The sequence below is a fragment of the Eurosta solidaginis genome, chromosome 5 (assembly GCF_040869045.1).
Source record: "Eurosta solidaginis isolate ZX-2024a chromosome 5, ASM4086904v1, whole genome shotgun sequence".
NCBI lineage: Eukaryota > Metazoa > Arthropoda > Insecta > Diptera > Tephritidae > Eurosta > Eurosta solidaginis.
This window is the reverse complement of record NC_090323.1, coordinates 119,080,988-119,093,436: the sequence shown is the minus strand read 5'-3', so window position 1 is coordinate 119,093,436 and position 12,449 is coordinate 119,080,988. Positions and strand designations below refer to the sequence as shown.

Here is a 12,449-nt window from a genome sequence, read left to right as displayed (position 1 = left end):
AATTCATTAGGCAAAGTTGCCTTTTTCCCAAAGACCAACTCGTAAGGCGAAAATTGGTTGTCGAAAACTGTGCTACTCGTACTATTGTGTAGGAAAGTAAAGTATTTTAAATAAACATCCCAATCAGAAAAAGTTTCTTTTAGATATGCACGTAAGTATTCATTAAAAACTCTATGATTTCGTTCAATCGTGCCAACAGTTTCATGATGGTATGCAGTTGAAAAATTATGTTGAATATTTAAAAGCTTTGTTAATTCTTTGAATAATTCATTTTTAAATTCAGTACCTAAATCTGATTTTATGGCATTCATTGTGCCGTAAGTTAAAATGAATCGTTCAAAAATTGCTCAAGCGATTGCTTTTGCCGATTTGTCTGACACAACGACTGTTACCAGGTATTTATTCATGCCGCAAATCATGGTAAGTGCGAACTTGTTACCATATTTGGACTCAGGTAGGGGTCATATCGTGTCAATTACTAATATATCGAATGGTTTACAAGGAGTTGGTGTTAAAACAAGTTTTTCTATTGCTTTAGGCTTAACCTTGTTTAAAAGACAATCTTTACAATTTTTGATATATTTCGATATATCAAGAGTCATGTTCTTCCAATAAAATTTTGTTCGCAATTTTGCGTAAAGTCTTTTCATTCCGCAATGTCCACCAGAAATGGGATCATTATGGTAAATTTTCATAAGTTTTAATTTTGTATCTTCATCTGTTACTGTCTCCACTGGATCTGTTAATATAATTTCTAATGATTTTAAAATTGTATTCCCAATATTTTTGAAATTTGTAATAGTATAATGTTCGAACATAATATCGTTTTTAGGCCATTCAATCTGCTTAATTTTGCGTTTGCCGGCTTCTGATTCAAGCCTCGAAAGTAATTTCTCTAAAGTCACTATTTCGTTCACAAGCTCAAAACAAAGTAACCCGAGTTTCTCATGTTTAATATGCGCAAAAATTCTTAAATTTGTTGTTTTATTATTTTTATCGTACGTAATTGCGGATCTTATTCGTGGGACTTTTTTCGAAAAATTAAATGAAAATTTGTCGTAGACATGCAAAGTAAGTTGTTTTTCATCGTTTTTGTCTGTTTTCCTATGTAAATTTTTGTCGTTTGCCTTTTTTGTCATGGCTCTTGTCTGTACTGCCAAAATTTGTTGGTTAGCTTTCTTAATCTCATCGATTGTTATACGTGATAGTGCATCAGCACAAACGTTTGATTTACCTTTTATATATACAATAGTAAAGTTATATTCAGATAGTTCCAGTCTTATTCTTGAAAGTTTTGAAGATGGGTCTTTCATGTTGAATAAGTATACTAGAGGTCTATGATCTGATTTTACAATGAAATGGGTACCATAAACGTATGGTCGAAATTGCTTGATTGCAAAGTAAATAGCTAAAAGCTCTAATTCTATAATGGGTTTTTTCTGTTCGGCTTTATTAACTGCTTTAGAAGCGAAACAAATTGGTAAATCACTATCACTGTAATAATGAATTGTTTAGTAAAATCTGGATATTGAAGTAATTTTGGTGAAAGTAACGCTGCTTTCAAAGATAAAATGCTCTTTAACACTCAACATCCCATACAAATTCAACTCTTTTTCTGCTTAATCGATTCAGAGGCGCTGCCAGAGACGCAAAATTTGGTATACACCTTCTGTAATAGTTTGCAAACGCGACGAATCGTCGTACCGCGTCTTTGTCAGTCGGTTTTGTATACTTTTTAATTGCGTTTATTTTAGAGTCATCTGGCAACAAACCTTTGGCTGAACATTTCTGACCTAAAAATCTAACTTCTGGTCGTAAAAAGTTGCATTTATTTGGGTTAAGTTTGAGATTAAAAGACCTACAAGTATCGAAAACTTTTGAAAGATTCTTAATATGGTGTGCTAACCTATGACGATAATATCGTCGACGTATAAAAATGCGACGTTGGGTGGTATACCCGAAAAAGCTATTGTCATCATTCGCGAGAATGAATTAGGTGCTATATTTAAGCCGAATGGAAGCACTTTCCATCTAAATGCGCCACGGTCAGTTCTGAAAGACGTAATGTCACGAGAGTCAGGATGCAAGGGGATTTGATGAAATCCTGAAAAAATATCTAATGTGGAAAAATACTTTGCTCTACCGAGATTATCTAAAATATCGTCAACTCTAGCTTGTGGAAATTTATCAGCAATGAGTTTTTTGTTTACTGCGCGAAAATCTACGCACATACGATAAGCCTTTTGACCATTTGTATCATTCTTTGGGACTACAATCAAAGGACTATTGTAATTCGAATAACTGGGTTCAATCAAATCATTGTCTAACAATTTATTTACTTGGCGATTTATTTCTTCGCGTTGAGAGTATGGCAATCTATAGTTTTTAACATATACCGGTTCGTTGTCTGTCAGTCTTAATTTTTGCTCGTAAAAGTTATTTAAAGTCATTTTGTCCGTGTCAAGAGCGAAAATGTCGGCATAATCTATGCAAGGTTCAAGTAATTTACTTGGAGCATGTTGAGGTATTTAATTTTTTAAAATTGAAGTCACTTTTTTCGTACGTTTGTCTTCTGTTTCTGTCTTGTTAATTGTATAAACATTGTAGTTTGAAAGTTTTTCTGTCCGAATACTTTTTCTTTTCACATACTTTATATCATCCGTGGTATTTATAACTCTAATTATTGGGTTACTGGAATTAACAATACACCTAACTGTGAAAACACCTTTTTCAATTTCCTGCGAGTCCACGAAAAGTGGTTCGGGTGAATCTCCTAAATCAAAAAGTCTGAATATTTCGCATCTTGGAGGAATGATACAACTGTCGCTTTCTGTTCCGTGTAGGATTGGTATCGCGACTTTTTCATTACCTACCCAAAAGGAAATACTATTTCTTTCATAATTAATAATGCATTTGTTAATTTTCAGAAAATCTTTACCCAGCATGACATCGGATGGAATATAAAGTCTTCATTTACTACATGTAAAGTATGTTTAATAGAAAAGTTTGAAAAATTTAAATTTGCGGTAATTTTACCTAAAGTCGAAACTGAATTAGAAGTGACACCGGTAATGTTAATAATGTCGTTCGTATGTAAGGAAATATTTCTGTCTAAACATGATATCTTTATTAAAGAAATGTCCGCTTGGGTGTCTACTAGGAAAGAACAAAATGTTTGTGACTCGTTAAGTTGTAATTCTATGAAATCAGAGTAATTTAAATTTAAACAATAGATGCCTATTGGTGAGGGAAGTTCGCTTACTGGCTTATTTCGTCCTCCCCTAGTGTTCGCTCCTGAGGGGCGCTGGCGTTTAAAGCGCGAACGTTTGCGTTTCGACCTCTACCGTTTGAAGATCTTGAATTGTTGCTTCTATTGTTACTATTATTTGTATTTGAATTGGAATTTGTATTTGGACGCGTATTATTACTGTTGTTATTCTGGTATCTATTTCCGTTATAATTCCTATATCTTTGATTATTATTGCCGTTATAGTTGCTGTTGTATGCAAATGAATTATTGTTTCTATAACCAGTATAGCCGCGGTTTGGGTAAAACCTCGATAACTACCACGTGGATTTCTGAATGTACTGTTACCACGTGATCAAAAAGCTAGAACCTGACGTTCAGTTATGTCGTTGTTTTGTTCTACAATTAATTTTGCTACTACGTCTTTCGGATCAGTAAATGCTGTTGAGGCTAAAATGGTTTTTACTAAATTTGATTTTGCATTTAAACGACACTTTTCGTGAGCTTTCGCTTGAGTGATCCCTTCAATAATAAGAGACCGCTCAAGTGAGTCAGCTAAATCTTCAACTTTTTTGGCAAAATCTGTATAATTGTTACCGTTAACATGCAACGCTGCAATTCTTTCGAGTTGTCTGGTTTGATCCTATTACGTAGAGCTGTTTTAATATCATTGACTGAAGTTACTTGTGTTGGTATTGCTTCACGGGCTTTACCCTCTAATTTTGATTTTAAGAACGCTATAAAAGTATCATTTAAATCTGCAGTAGCGAATTGTTCAAGTAATGCAATTTTGTCTATACAAGAATCAAGTGCTAGAGGATCACCACTGTAGTTTTCTCTAATAGAATTAGGACATGTGTTAATAAAAATTTTCTTTTCCTGAAGTGTTGCCATGATTTGATCGTTAAAATCTGGAGCTGAATTAGCAGAAGGTGAGGCCACGTTTGTACTATTTGGATCGTTAGTTGAAATTAGTTTTGCGCTATTTGAATCGTTAAGATTTGAATCTAAATTAGAAGTTGAATTTTTAATGGAAGAATTTTCGAAGCCTGGAAAATCTGTTGATAAAGAAAATCTATTTTCCTGGTTTGTGACTGCTTCTGTCGAGGATGAAGCTAAACTTTCGTAGCTTGAGGCTGAAATATCGGAATCGGATTCTGAGTCTGAATTTTTTTGCACTTGCTTACCACTTCTAAGGTACATATGTAGTTATCAGAATAGCACCAATAATTCAGTTCAAACTATGAAATTAATGAAGCACTTGTTTGAATGTTGAATTTATATTTGAAGTTGAATTGTTAAGAAAAAAGAGAGATGAAAAAAAAATAAAAAATTGTATAAAAGGGAACTGATTTGCAGGTGAATAGTCACTAAATTAAAACTGCAGTAAACTTGTATGAAAAATCTATAAAAGTAATTGATTTTAAAATGGCTCAAAAGTATGTGTATTAATTGGTAAATGTCTCAAAATGTAATCACGGACGCACCGCTTTGTTCAAAAAATCTAAATTTGGTTTTTCACGGAACCACCGCATATATTAAAAATTGAATTGGTTTTTCATGGAACCACCGCATGTAATAAAAAAATTAATTGGTTTTTAACGGAGCCACCGCATATATCAGAAAAAAACATTTTTTTTTTTGGTTTTTAACAGAACCACCGCATATATCAAAAAAAATTAGTTGGTTTTTTTCGAAAACCACCGTATGTATCAAAAAAAATTAATTAGTTTTTTTCGAAAATCACCGTAATATCAAAAAAATTAATTGGTTTTTTCGAAAACCACCGTATGTATCAAAAATTAATTGGTTTTTTCGAAAACCACCGTATGTATCAAAAAAATTAATTGGTTTTTTCGAAAACCACCGTATGTATCAAAAATTAATTGGTTTTTTTCGAAAACCACCGTAATATCAAAAATCCAAAATTTATATTATATGCTATTGCAACAAGTATATTACATGAAAAGCGAATGCATTGCATTTAATGGGAATTAAATGTTTTATATACGAACATATATGTCTAAAGAAAAAAAAAAAAACTGTAAGCAAAAGAATTTTAAATACATACATATATATATTTTTAATTGTCGCTGCTGCTATAAGATGGTTGCCGCTGATGTCATCAATATTACTGCTGCCGGAGTTGTTCCTGCCGCCGATGTTGTTGCTTTACGTGTTAAAGTTGGTGGTAGTGGAAAATTACGTTGAATTGTGTATGTATGTTTTTGGGTGCCGTTATGCGTGGCGTGGTGCGAGTGCCGTTATGTACAGGCCCGTTGGTTTTTCAGATTTGTTAAATTTTGAGTAATTTTGTTGAATTTAAGAAAATATGTCGTAATTTGTTATATTTTAATTAGAAAGAAATATGTCGTAATTTGTTTAATTTTAATGTAGGAAATTATATCGTAGTTTAGTAGAATTTTATTTAGAAAATTATGTATTGTACTTTTATTGTTAAATTTTAATTAGAAAATTATTAAATTTGTTGTAGGAATCGTAGATTTAGAAATTTTTATTAAATTTATTTATTTTATTAATTTTATTAAATTTTAAGTAGAACACCACGCACTTTACTTCACACACCAGTAAAAAAATTTTCCACTCACCACTCTGCCAAGCAAAAACGTCCGATCCAGCACGATGCCAAAATGAAAAGAGACCGGGCTCCAGCCTCACGGTCGCCATGTAAGGTTCCATTTTGGAACCTCCGAAAATGTTGTACTTACGTACACACCCTACTGCACACTCCACAAGCAATACCAAAAAACACGTACTTTTAGTTTAGTTTATTTATTTAGGTTAACTTTAGTTACTGTATTATATTTAATATACTAATTTATTTAGTAATATCCTTAGTTTGTAGTTTTAGTTGATTTTATTTAATAATAATTGTTCCGCACACACTTGCTGGCTTAGCTCATTCTTTATGTCAGTGACGCCGGCGACAGTTGTATTTGACATGCGCGTTGCCACCTGTACGCGCCTGTCAAATACAACTTAAGGACCAACCACATAGGATACCTTATTATATTCTGGTGTAAGGCTTATGTTCCTTATAGTAGTGAATCCCCCAGAGGATTCACCGAGGAATGGGATGTCATTGCACGGTACGACTTGCAACTTAACGAAAGACCAGGCAAAACTGTATGCCATATAAGCCGAAATTTTCAGTACAATATCGTCAGTGCAGCGGGCAAGGCACCAATTTTGAAACACCCCACCAAGCCACACAGCCACACAGCCATACAAAGACAACATTAACCACAACGTCAAGCAACAACACTGAATATTCAAAAGCCTTTTTTTGATTTTGCAGCTTAATTTCTTGTTGCTGCAATGATATGTATTGGAGCTTGTGTTCTAATACCTTTTAACAGTTCACTTGCACTCACTTAGCACCCTTTTCACCGAACATAAATAAGAACGCGACCGCTCGATTGATATACAAGTACTAACTTTTATTGAATTCATGAAATGCAGAATAGGATATGTGTTTATAAGGAGAGTAAAAATGTATGGTTTACAGTAATTCGTTTTTGTACATAAAAAATAGTCATGATAAGTGCATAGAAGAGAATAATGTATGTATACTACGTATGTATATTAGGGTGACCCAACATCCCGCCCCCGTTGAAAGAAGTTTCAAGCAGGAAGCAATGCCATTTTGTGGATGGGACGCCTTATTATGCCCTTAGATGTCTGCACATCAACTACTCGAACGCGCTTGTCCTTGCCGGGAATGGCAGCTACGATTCTGCCTGTTATCCAACGCTGCGGAGGCACATTATCTTAGTGAATGATCACTAGGGAATCGACGTGAACGTTTGGTTGATCACGAACCCATTTATTGCGTTAATATTCGCGCTACCACTGTCGCCAAAAGTGATGCTTAACTGCGCTAATGCGCTTCCATCGGTCTATGTTGTGTAGCTCTTTATTTGTTTCCTCATTTCGCTCCGAGATTGCCCTTAATGAGCTGCCAATTATGAAGTGAGCAGGCGTTAGAGCCTCGTAATCATTTGGGTCGCTGGAAAGTGGCGTGAGTGGCCTATAATTGAGAATGGCTTCAATCTCTATAACTGCCGTTGTCAGTTCCTCATATGTGAGACGCGCATTACCCAGCGTTCGGTTTAGGTGCCCTTTCGCTGATTTTACTGCAGCTTCCCATAGGCCACCGAAGTGTGGTGCTCTGGGAGGAATGAAGTTGAAGTTTATAAATTCGTTTGAGCAAAAATGTGTAATTTGTTTTTTGTGTTAGGATCGAATAAAATTGCTTCAGCTCACTCAGTTTACGATCAGCGCCAACGAAGTTTGTGGCATTGTCACAAAATATGTCGGTTGGCAAACCTCTTCTGCCTATCATTCGTTTAAGCGCTGCAATGAATGCGTCCGTTGACAAGTCTGAGACGACTGCGATATGTACTGCCTTTGACCAAAGACAGACAAATATAGATATGTACGTTTTGTATGGAGTTTTCCCTCTAATTCGTAGATACGTGCTAACAGGGCCGCAAAAGTCAACAGCAATCGAGAGAAGGGTCGGCAGGGCGTGAGCCTTTCGACGGGGAGGTTTCCCATCATTTGTTGCAGCAGCTTTCGACGATATCTCACACAGTGCATGCACGACCGAACAACCCGACGAGCAGCATCTCTAGCATTGATGACCCAAAACCTGAGGCGAATGAGAGCAACTAGAGCTTTGGGTCCGGCATGAAAATTTGTATACGCATATTGTCACTTGCGAAGCGAATGAAAATTTTGTCGAATTTCGCGGTCTCGAATTGCGAGATGCGAATCGCTAGCGAATTCGCCAAAAAAAAGTCGAATGAGTCACGAAGATGAATTTGTCGAATTGCCACAAGCGAAAAAATCATATTCGTTTCACCAAATCTGTCAAAATTTGTCGAATGCTTATTTTGTTCGCGCTTGAAAATAGAAAAGGACGCATTGGCAGTTATTTGAATGTTTTCAATAGAAAAAAGTAAATAAATTGAATAAATAAATAAAAGTGAGTAATTCTTTTAATTAAATTGAGTTATTGGTTTGAATAAATGAAGTTTTCAGAATGAGAAGAACAACGCCGCAGCAATTCTGGAGAGACCAGGAGGAGCAGGGCAGAATTGTGGGACCATTTCGCCACGGATCTTAACTCCATAGGTCCTCCAATCCGTAACGGGCGCGAGTGGAACAACGTAAGAAGAATAGACCTGCACGAATAATACAAAGTTATACATCGCAGAATCGTGGCATCGTAGCATCGTACGGTTGCTGACTGGAGTTATTTTTGATAATTAAGGCTGTTTTACACGAGTCGAATTACTGATGGGTTTTTGACTCCCAACTCAATTCAAACATCATATACAAGTAGGCACTTTGTTTGAGAAAATTTACCAGGAAATCGACTCGAGTAAAGCAGCTTTACCTGCTAACGTATCTACTCGGGTATGTTACTGGCCTAGGTTAGATCCTAGCTCCGCGCCACCGCCTACTATTTTTCTGATAATACCCGATAAGACTTAACCAGTTAGTTTCAAAAGTAACCGTACGATATCAGGAAGAAAGTTTCCAAAGTAACCGACAACGTGATAATCGTCAGAAGCGTTACTTAGTTATATACCCGAACCATCGTATCCGTGCAGGCCTCTAGTAGTAACTGAATTGAATTCTGCGTGTCAGTTTATACTTACCAATATATTTGTCCTAGGTTTGGTTAGATTATAAGTTGAAGCTTAAAAAAAGGTTTCTACAAACCGCAGCGAGACCGTAGCCACTGGAGGAGGACCGTACGACCAGCGTAGTTTATCTGCGCAAGAGAGATCCGTGGATGAGCTGCTGAACCTCCAAGAAGCCGCCAACCCGACAGGACAGTCCTTTGAAACCAATAATCCGGGTGATAACGGGCATGGAACCAATAATCCGGTTAATAACGGGGGCGAGAGTGACAACACGAGTGAGAGCGAAACCGAGGGTGAAGAAGATCCTCGAGACTTAAATATCACTCCAAGTTCATCGACTGCCCGTCCGAGGTTGACACTGCAGGATCGCGAAAATATGCGCCTGAAGGCACTTGAAAAGCAGGGAGAAATGCAAAAAACCCTTTGCGAGGGAATTACAAAAATGACGGAAAAATTAGGCAAGATATGCTAGAAAAACGTACGAACTCAAAAAAGACCAAATAAAACTATTGAAAAAGAAAGAACAGAGAAAAAGGAAGAAAGTGTTGAAAGAAAAAGACAACACAAAGGAAAAATGGAGATGAAAATGAAGGAGTTCGAACTGAAAACCTTGAAATATAACCTAAGGAAATAATAAAATCATCCAACTACTTTCAGTTTCATTTCTATTTTTTCTTTACGTGACTGAATTTGTGTTTATTTTTATTTATTTTATTTTCTAATGAAGTACTGAATTAATATCTGATTTATTTTAAACTAGTTTTTAAGTGTAATATACCCCAGTTCATAATTATAAGATCACCCATATTGACATGTTCTAATTTTTTTTAACATTTGGTATTAGTTTTTATTTTTTGCTAATGGATTCCAAATTAACGCCCTTTAAATCGACACTCCAAACTTTGTGAACATATTGTAAAAGTTAAAAAAGGTTTTGAAATATCTTGAAATTTTTTTCAAATATTTCAAACATCTGAACCGAAGTTATATTTCTGTATCCCATTAAATTGTAACATTTTGTAAAAGTTAAAAAAGGTTTTGAAATATCTTGAAATTTTTTTCAAATATTTCAAACATCTGAACCGAAGTTATATTTCTGCATCCCATTAAATTGTAACTCTTAAGGCCGACTCGCCGAACGGAGGCATCATATACTTTCATATGAAGGAAAGTTTAATGGGCTACAAAAAGATATTTTCAGTTCTAAGGTTTGAATTATTAAAAAGAAATTTCAACATTTCTAAAAACGTCTTTTAACCTTTAAAAACATCCACAAAGTTTAGAGCATATATTTGTTCACCACTCCTATTTTGGTATTCTATTAGCAAAAAAAAATTAACTAAACGAAATAATACAAAAAAATAGAACATGTTAATATGAGTGGCCTTATACTTATGAAATAAGCAGCAATAACCTAATACGCATATCGTCAACTAAAAAGTCTGAAATAAATATTTGATTTTTATTTATTTACTTCTAGTAATAATATATATGTACCTTCACCATTTTATAAGTCTGAATTGAATTGTTGATTTTTATTAAATAAATGAAATAAAAATTAGGCAAACGTCCATTTTATGATTTCAATTTAACCTTATTTCAATTTAATTCATAGGAATTTCAATAAAATCTTCATATTTTAATATTTGTATTTTTTTGCTTTTAGCTTGGGAATAAAATACAGCTAATAAAACTTTAAGTTCATTACGGACAATAAAAGTAATTTCAGTACATTCCTTAGCTCACTAGCATTACTGTATTCAAATACAAAATATAGGCACAAATTAATACTGTTGTCCATTTCCCCTAGTGGTGCATTGACCTCGATAACTCTTCTAAACCTAACTATTTCAAATACAAAATATAGGTACTTTTGAAACTAACTGGTCAAAAGTTCAATAGGTGACACGAGGGTAAACTTTTTTCTACAAAAGAAAACGCCATTAAAACGGCCCTACTCGTTTTACAGTAAAGCATCAGCTATTTGTCTTCTGCGACGCTCTCCTGGTGTACCGTTGCCATCTTCATTACTTGGCTCCGACGATACAATGGCGTCAGTAAAAATGTCTGCTTCGTCTGGATCACTGATTCGAAATTTCTTACAAATATTGTGCAAAGCGCAACATATGTTTATAATCGATTTAACTTTGTCAGGATTGTAGTGCATTTTTACGAGGAGGCATCTGAAACGGCATTTCAGAACTCCGATCGTACGTTGTATGATGTTTCTACCTTTTGCGTGCTTCTTATTAAAAATGTATTCCCTAGTTCCGGACTCTGCAAGACGGAAGGGTGTTAGTAAGTAGGAACTCAGCGGGTACCCGGAATCACCTACAAATAAGTATATATTTTTTTTAATATTACGTCATAAAAAGTAAGGGTATTCGGACTTGATTCGTTACTCCGTTAGTCGATAGTTTTGAGTAACGAGCTAAGTCTTAATACCCCGATTATATTTGCGTTGATGTACCTAGCAAAATTACCTAAATAAATAGAGTTATCGCCGCTAAGATGCATATTTTCCTAATGACTTTTTAATGAACTATTATTCCACACAAACGAATGATGTGTTGAACCAGCATATCTAGCATCCACAAACCGGATATTCATGTCATGATCGCAAGCCTGAAATATACAATTTACTAACAACAATATTTTATGTATCCTTGTCTTGAAAACTAACAATCATCGCATTTATGCTAAAAAACCATTTTCTATTCAGATAGAGGTGTCTATTTGCGCTGAGAGCATAAATCGCAATATGCGTACCATCAACACAGCCAATCACGTTGAGTATTCCTGACCTGATGAAAAATTTGCTCTTTGCCTGTTGCTTTTCCTCTTCTATCATTTCGGTTTTTATCGCCGCCCTGCAAATTTCTCTCTGCAAAATTGGTAGTATCTCCTTTAAAATGAGGGAAACTGTGGGTTGCGCAAGTCCCAAATGAAACTCATTCCCTACAGCTTGCTGATAACTGCCATGGGCAAAAAAACGGAGTGCGCAACACAATTTTAGCATTGGCGTTACAGATGATGACAAGCAGCAGTGAAAACTGTCCTTGATTTTGTCCAGCACATACATAAATGCATCTTTGCTTAGCCGGAAATTTGCTATGAATCTTAAAAACACACAAAAAATACACAAAAACTTTACATCTTTTGAATAACCAATATGCACTGCACTTACACTGTGGACGGAAGCTCCATGGGATTGGAGTAATCTCTTATAAAACGCCGCTGACGAAGAAGATCAACTCACGGCTCACCATTGTAATTGTCTTCGAAAGAAAGATCAAGGTTATAAAAGATTTTTAACTTTATTTATTACTATTTAATAAACTTGTTTTTTACAATTCTCTTTGTGCACAAATAAATAATAAAACAGATGACAGAAACGTCAAATTCGGATGAACTAATTAAATTTGTTTGAATGGCAATGACACATGGCAGTCGAATAAGTTCATTCGCCACTCACAATGCAAATTTGATGTGAATTCGCCAATCTGTTCGACTCGCCAAATATA

The 12,449-nt window shown here is 35.1% G+C and overlaps 1 pseudogene; it reads right to left on the bottom strand.

Moving 5' to 3' along the window:
• Positions 1 to 10,810: 10,810 nt before the first annotated feature.
• Positions 10,811 to 12,166, bottom strand: LOC137254590 (putative nuclease HARBI1; annotated as a pseudogene).
• Between the last annotated feature and the right edge of the window lie 283 nt (positions 12,167 to 12,449).